Here is an 8,490-nt window from a genome sequence, read left to right as displayed (position 1 = left end):
TACTTTCCAACGCAATTAAGAGTGCGCCATTTGAATTTCTGTAGCTCCAAAAAATTCATTTCGAGTGCAGGGAGGTCAGAATCCAACAGCATCAACAGTCCTTCTTCAGCCTCTGAATCAGATTTTTGCTCAGGTCTCTCAATTTCAGCCAGAAAATACTTGAAATCACATAAAAACACACAAACTCATAGTAAAGTCCAAAAATGTAAATTTTGCTTAAAAACTAATAACAGTATACTAAAAAGTAAATAAAACATACTAAAAACTATATAAAAACGATACCAAAAAGCGTATAAATTATCTGCTCATCACAACACCAAACTTAAATTGTTGCTTGTCCCCAAGTAACTGAAAACAAAATAGGATAAAAAGAAGAGAATATACAATGAATCTCACAATATCAATGAAACTGAGTCCTAATTAGATGAGCGGGGCTAGTAGCTTTTTGCTTCTGAACAATTTTGACATCTCACTTTATCCTTTGAAATTCAGAATGATTGGCATCTTTAGGAACTCCGAATTTAGATAGTGTTATTGATTCTCCTAGTTCAGTATGTTGATTCTTGAACACAGTTACTTTATGAGTCTTGGCCGTGGCCCTAAGCACTTTGTTTTCCAGTATTACCACCGGATACATAAATGCCACAGACACATAACATAACTGGGTGAACCTTTTCAGATTGTGACTCAGCTTTGCTAAAGTCCCTAGTTAGAGGTGTCCAAAGTTCTTAAGCACACTCTTTTTGCTTTGGATCATGACTTTAACCACTCAGTCTCAAGCTTTTTACTTGGACCTTCATGACACAAGCACATGGTTAGGGACAGCTTGATTTAGCCGCTTAGGCCTAGATTTTATTTTCTTGGGCCCTCCTATCCATTAATGCTCAAAGCCTTGGATCCTTTTTACCCTTGCCTTTTGATTTTAAGGGCTATTGGCTTTTTCTGCATGCTTTTTCTTTTTCTTTCTTTTAATTTTTGCCACTTTTTTTTCGCAAGCTTTCTTATTCACTGCTTTTTCTTGCTTCAAGAATCAATTTCATGATCTTTCAGATTATCAATAACATTTCTCTTTGTTCATCATTCTTTCAAGAGCCAATAATTTTAACATTCATAAATAACAAGATCAAAAATATGCACTGTTCAAGCATTCATTCAGAAAACAAAAAGTATTGCCACCACATCAAAATAATTAAACTAATTTTAAGATAAAATTTGAAATCTAAGTACTTCTTGTTCTTTTGTAATTAAGCACATTTTTCATTTAAGAGATGTGAAGGATTCATGGAGTTATTCATAGCTTTAAGACATAGACACTAGACACTAATGATCATGTAATAAAGACACAAAACATAGCCAAACATAAAGCTCAAAACCGAAAACAGAAAAATAAATAGACAAGGGGCTTAAGGAATGAGTCCACCTTAGTGAGGGTGGCGTCTTCCTCTTGAAGAACCAATGGTGATCTTGAGCTCCTCTATGTCTCTTCCTTGCCTTTGTTCCTCCTCCCTCATAGCTCTTTGATCTTCTCTAATTTCAGGGCGAATGATGGAGTGCTCTTGGTGCTCCACCCTTAGTTGGTCCATGTTGTAACTCAAGCCTTCCAAAGAGGTGTTGAGTTGCTCCCAATAGTTGTGTGGAGGAAATTGCATCCCTTGAGGCATCTCAGGGATTTCTTGATGAGGGAATTCCTCATGCTCTTGTTGAGGTCCATGAGTGGGCTCCCTTATTTGCTCCATCCTTTTCTTAGTGATGGTGTCCTCTTCAATGAGGATGTCTCCTTCTATGTCTATCCCAGCCAAATTGCATAGGTGACAAATGAGATGAGGAAAGGCTAACCTTGCCAAGGTGGATGACTTGTCAGCCACCTTGTAGAGTTCTAGAGGTATGATCTCATGAACTTCCACTTCCCCCCCAATCATGATACTAAGGATCATGATAGCCTGATCTACAGTCACTTCAGATCGGTTGCTAGTAGGAATGATGGAGCGTTGGATGAACTCCAACCATTCTCTAGCCACGGGCTTAAGGTTCGGTCTTCTTAATTGAACCGGATTGCCTCTTAAGTCTCTTTTCCATTGAGCTCCTTCCACACATATGTCAAGGAGTACTTGGTCCAAAATTTGATCAAAGTTGACCCTTCTAGTGTAGGGGCATGCATTTTCTTGCATCATTGGCAAGTGGAACACCAACCTTACATTTTCCGGACTGAAATCTAAGTATTTCCCCGAACCATTGTAAGCCAATTCTTTGGATTCGGGTTCATACTTTGATCATAGTTCCTAGTGATCCATGCATTGGCATATAACTCTTGAACCATTAAGATTTTGACTTGTTCAATGGGGTTAGTAAGAACTTCCTAACCTCTTCTTCGGATTTCATGTCGGATCTCCAGATATTCATTTTTCTTGAGCATGAAAGGGACCTCAGGGATCACCTTCTTCTTGGCCACAACTTTATAGAAGTGGTCTTGATGGACCTTTGAGATGAATTTCTCCATCTCCCATGACTCAGAAGTGGAAGCTTTTCTCTTCCCTTTCCTCTTTCTAGAGGTTTCTCCGGCCTTAGGTGCCATAAATGGTTATGGAAAAACAAAAAGCAACATTTTTACCACACCAAACTTAAAATGTTTGCTCGTCTTCGAGCAAAGGAACATAGAAAGGCAGAGAAGAAGAAGAGATGGAGTAGATGAAGGGGGTTAAGTGGTTCAACCAAGTAGGGGAAAAGTGTATAAGATATGCGAAAATAAAGGAGTGAAGAGGTGTATTTATAGGGGAAGAGAGAGAGAGTGGCCGAATGGACTTGGGTGGATTTGGGAGGGAAAAGTGTTTGAATTTGAAAGTGAGGTAGGTGGGGTTTTTGGAGAAGAGGGGTGGAGGTGATTGGTGAAGAGAATATAGGGAAGAGAATAGGGTTTGATAGGTGAGTGGTATTTTGCGTAGAGTGTTATAGAGATGTGTGAGGGGGAGAGAAAGAGGTGTGGTAGGTGGGGATCCTGTGGGATCCACAGATCCTGAGAGGTCAAGGATATCTCATCCCTGCTCTAATTAGGCGTGTAAACGCCCTTAGTGTGCAATACTGGCGTTTAACGCCAGACTGCTGCTCGTTTCTAGCGTTAAACGCCAGCTTTTATTCCTTTCCTAGCGTTAAACACCAAGCTGCAACCTATTTCTGGCGTTTAATGCTAGTTTGTTGCTTCTTTCTGGCGTTTAACGCCAGTCTGGTGCTTCTTTCTGGCGTTTAACGCCCAGAATGGTGTCAGACTGGGCGTTAAATGCCTATTCTGCTACCCTTACTGGCGTTTAAACGCCATTAAGTATCTCCTCCAGGGTGTGCTGTTTTTAATGTTGTTTTTTATTTTTCTATAATTTTGCAGTAGTTTTTGTGACTCAACATGATCATCAACCTAAAAAAAAGAGAAAATAACATAGAAAAATAAAATTGGGTTGCCTCCCATTAAGTGCTTTTTTAATGTCAATAGCTTGACAGTGAGCTCTCATGGAGCTTCACAGATGTTCAGAGCATTGTTGGGACCTCCCAACACCAAACTTAGAGTTTGAATGTGGGGGTTTAACACCAAAACTTAGAGTTTGGTTGTGGCCTCCCATCACCAAACTTAGAGTTTGACTGTGGGGGCTTTATTTGACTCTGCATTGAAAGAAGCTTTTTTTTGCTTCCTCTCCATGGTTATAGAGGGAGATCCTTGAGTTTTAAACACAAGGTAGTCCTCATTCAATTGAAGGATCAACTCTCCTCTGTCCACATCAATCACAGCTTTTGCTGTGGCTAGAAAGGGTCTTCCAAGGATGATGGATTCATCCTCATCCTTTCTAGTATCTAGGATTATGAAATCAGCAGGGATGTAAAGACCTTTGACCTTTACTAGCACGTCCTCTACCTGTCCATAAGCCTTTTTCATGGATTTGTCTGCCATCTCTAATGAGAATTTGGCAGCCTGTACCTCAAAGATTCCTAGTTTCTCCATTACAGAGAGTGGCATTAAGTTTATGCCTGACCCGAGGTCACACAGAGCCTTCTCAAAGGTCATGGTGCCTATGGTACAGGGAATTGAGAATTTACCAGGATGCTGTTTCTTTTAAGGTAATGTCTACCTAACCAAGTCATTCAGTTCATTTGTGAGCAAGGGGGTTCATCCACCCAAGTCTCATTACCAAATAACTTGGCATTCAGCTTTATGATTGCTCCAAGGTACTTAGCAACTTGCTCTTCAGTAATATCTTCATCCTCTTCAGAGGAGGAATACTCATCAGAGCTCACGAATGGCAGAAGTAGGTTCAATGGAATCTCTATGGTCTCTAGATGAGCCTCAGATTCCTTAGGTTCCTCAAATGGGAACTCCTTTGTGTCCAGAGGACGTCCCATGAGGTCTTCCTTACTGGGATTCACGTCCTTCTCCTCCTCTCCAGGTTCGGCCACACCAAGTAAGGTTATGGCCTTGCACTCTCTTTTTGGATTCTCTTTTGTATTGCTTGGGAGAGTACTAGGAGGAGTTTCTGTAACTTTTTTACTCAGCTGGCCCACTTGTGCCTCCAAATTTCTAATGGAAGACCTTGTTTCATTCATGAAACTAAGAGTGGCCTTAGATAGATCAGAGACTATATATGCTAAGCTAGATGGATTCTGCTCAGAATTCTCTGTCTGTTGTTGAGATGATGATGGAAAAGGCTTGCTATTGCTAAACATGTTTCTTCCACCATTATTAAAGCCTTATTGAGGCTTTTGTTGATCCTTCCATGAGAAATTTGGATGATTTCTCCATGAGGGATTATAGGTGTTTCCATAGGCTTCACCCATGTAATTTACCTCTGCCATTGCAAGGTTCTCAGGATAATAAGCTTCTTCTTCAGAAGATGCTTCTTTAGTACTGTTGGATGCATTTTGCAATCCATTCAGACTCTGAGAAATCATATTGACTTGCTGAGTCAACATTTTGTTCTGAGCCAATATGGCATTCAGAGCATCAATTTCAAGAACTCCCTTCCTTTGAGGTGTCCCATTACTCACAAGATTCCTTTCAGAAATGTACATGAACTGGTTATTTGCAACTATGTCAATGAGTTCCTGAGCTTTTGCAGAAATTTTCTTCACGTGAATATATCCACCTGTAGAATGGTCCAATGACTTCTTAGACAATTTAGACAGACCATCATAGAATATATCCAGGATGGTCCATTCTGAAAGCATGTCAGAAGGACACTTTTTGGTTAGTTGCTTGTATCTTTCCCAAGCTTCATAGAGGGATTCACCTTTTTTCTGCCTGAAGGTTTAAACATCCACTCTAAGCTTGCTCAGCTTTTGAGGAGGAAAGAACTTGGCTAAGAAAGTCGTGACCAGCTTATCCCAAGAGTTCAGGCTATCTTTATGTTGAAAGTCCAACCATGTTCTAGCTCTGTCTCTTATAGCAAAAGGGAAAAGCATAAGCTTATAGACCTCGGGATCAACTCCATTGGTCTTAACAGTACCACAGATCTACAAGAATTCTGTTAAAAACTGAAAAGGATCTTCTGATGGAAGTCCATGAAACTTGCAATTCTATTGTATCAGAGAAACTTATTGAGGCTTTAGCTCAAAATTGTTTGCTCCAATGGAAAGGATTGAGATGCTTCTTCTATGGAAGTTGTAATTTGGTGCAGTAAAGCCACCAAGCATCTTTCTTGCATTGTTGTTGGGTTCAGCCATGTCTTCTTTTTCGAGATTCTCTGTAAGGTTTTCTCTGAATTGTTGTGCTTTAGCTTCTCTTAGCTTCTTCTTCAGAGTCCTTTCAGGTTCAGGATCTGCTTCAACAAGAATGTCCTTCTCCTTGCTCCTGCTCATATGAAAAAGAAGAGAACAGAAAAGAAGAGGAATCCTCTATGTCACAGTATAGAGATTCCTTTATGTGTGTAGAAGAGAAAAAGAATAAAAAAGGAAAAATTTTAACACAGAGAGAGAAGAGAAGAGGGTTCGAATTACGAGTAAAAGAGAAGTGTTAGTAATTAAATAAATAAATAGAAGAAGATGAGAGGGAGAGAATTTCAAAAATTATTTTTAAAAAATGGTTAGTGATTTTCGAAAATTAAGAGAATAAATAAAATTAAAATTAAAATTTGAAACAATTAGTTAATTAAAAAGAATTTTGAAAAAAGGGTGAGGAATTTTCGAAATTTAGAGAGAGAAAAGTAGTTAGGTGGTTTTGAAAAAGATAAGAAATAGTAAAACAAACAAAAAAAATCAATTAGTTATTTGAAAAAGATTTGAAAATCAATTTTGAAAAGATAGGAAGTTTAGAAATGATTTTTGAAATCAAATTTTTGAAAAAGATATGAATTGAAAAAGATATGATTAAAAAGATATGATTGAAATTTATTTTGAAAAAGATTTGAAAAAGAAATTTTAAAAAGATTTGATTTTGAAAATTGAAGTTGATGACTTGAATAACAAGAAACTAAAAGATATCATTCTAGAATTTAAAGATTGAACCTTTCTTAACAAGAAAGTAACAAACTTGAAATTTTTGAATCAAAAAATTAATTGTTAGTAATAATTTTGAAAATTATGAAATAAGGATAAGAAAAAGATTTTGAAAATCAATTTTAAAATTTTTTTCGAAAAACATGAAAAAAATGAAAAAGATTTGATTTTTGAAAAAGATTTTGAAAAGATAAAGTTCTGAAATTGAAATCTTGACTTGACTAATAAGAAACAACTTGTTTAAAAATTTTTTACTAAGTCAACCCAAAGATTTCGAAAATTATGAGTAAAATATGGAAAATACATTTTTTTTATTTTTGAATTTTTATGAGGAGAGAGAAAAACAACTAAAATGACTCAAAACAAAAAAATTTTGGATCAAAACCAATGATGCATGCAAGAACACTATGAATGTCAAGATGAACACCAAGAATGCTTTGAAGATCATAATGAACATCAAGAACTTATTTTTGAAAAATTTTCAAGAAAAGAAAAACATGCAAGACACCAAACTTACAGATTTTTCCTGTTTAGACACTATAAATTAAAAAATACATGTGAAAAACAACAAAAGACACAAAACAAGAAAATATGAAGATTAAACAAGAAGACTTACCAAGAACAACTTGAAGATCATGAAGAACATATGCATGAGTTTTCGAAAATTTTTTAGAAAAATTAAAAATGCAATTGACACCAAACTCAAAACTTGACTCTAGATTCAAACAAGAAACACAAAATATTTTTTGGTTTTTATGATTTTATTAATTTTTTTGGATTTTTTGAAAATATCTTTTTGGAAAAACAAAAACAAAGAAAAATTTTGAAAGATTTTTGAGAACTTTTTGAAAATAAAATAATGGTTAAAACAAGAAGAAATTACCTAATCTAAGCAACAAGATGAACCGTTAGTTGTCCAAACTCGAACAATCCCAGGCAACGGCGCCAAAAACTTGGTGCACGAAATTGTGATCTCAATGGCACCAACAACTTGGTACGCACAATTGTAATCTCAACTCTTTTTCACAACTTCGCACAACTAACCAGCAAGTGCACTGGGTCATCCAAGTAATAAACCTTACGTGAGTAAGGGTCGATCCCACGGAGATTGAAGGCTTGAAGCAAGCTATGGTCATCTTGTAAATCTCAGTTAGGCGGATTCAAATGGTTATAGAGTTTTGATAATTAAAAGATAAATAAACATAAAATAAAGATAAAGATACTTATGTAATTCATTGGTGGGAATTTCAAATAAGCATATGGAGATGCGTTGTTCCTTCTGAATCTCTGCTTTCTTACTGCCTTCATCCAATCCTTCATACTCCTTTCCATGGCAAGTTGTATGTTGGGTGTCACTGTTGTCAATGGCTACTTCCCGTCCTCTCAGTGAAAATGTCCTCTACGGTTTCTGTATGGCTAATCAACTGTCGGATTGCTCGTCTCGGATGAAAAATACCATGCACAGATATCGTATGGCTAATCAGATGTTGGTTCTTGATCGTGTAGGAATAGGATTTACTATCCTTTTGCGTCTGTCACCACGCCCTACAGTCGCGAGTTTGAAGCTCATCACAGTCATCCCATCCCAGATCCTACTTGGAATACCACAGACAAGGTTAAGACTTTCTGGATCTTAAGAATGCTGCCAATGGATTCTAGCCTATACCACGAAGACTCTAATATTGAATTCAGATGCCCCATTGTTAGAGGGGAGTCGATGTGAATCGTTGATTAGAAACACAAGAGATATACATTTAAGCTTGTTTCCATGTAGAACGGAAGTGGTTGTCAATCACGCGTTCATAAGTGAGAATGGTGATGAGTGTCACATAATCATCACATTCATCATGTTCTTGTGTGTGAATGAATATCTTAAAATAAGAATAAGCATGAATTGAATAGAAGAACAATAGTACTTTGCATTAATACTCGAGGAACAACAGAGCTCCACACCTTAATCTATGATGTGTAGAAACTCCACCGTTAAAAATACATAAGTGAAAATAGGGTAGGCATGGCCGA

The 8,490-nt window shown here is 37.1% G+C and overlaps 1 non-coding gene across 1 annotated transcript; it reads left to right on the top strand.

Annotated features, from left to right (window-relative positions):
- Positions 1-5,196: 5,196 nt before the first annotated feature.
- Positions 5,197-5,304, top strand: LOC127743012 (small nucleolar RNA R71). Its single transcript, XR_008004339.1, has one exon. It is a non-coding gene; the product is annotated as a small nucleolar RNA R71 (small nucleolar RNA).
- The last annotated feature ends 3,186 nt before the right edge of the window (positions 5,305-8,490 follow it).

Source organism: Arachis duranensis, chromosome 1 (assembly GCF_000817695.3).
Source record: "Arachis duranensis cultivar V14167 chromosome 1, aradu.V14167.gnm2.J7QH, whole genome shotgun sequence".
Classification (NCBI taxonomy): domain Eukaryota; kingdom Viridiplantae; phylum Streptophyta; class Magnoliopsida; order Fabales; family Fabaceae; genus Arachis; species Arachis duranensis.
This window is presented reverse-complemented; position numbering and strand designations above follow the sequence as displayed.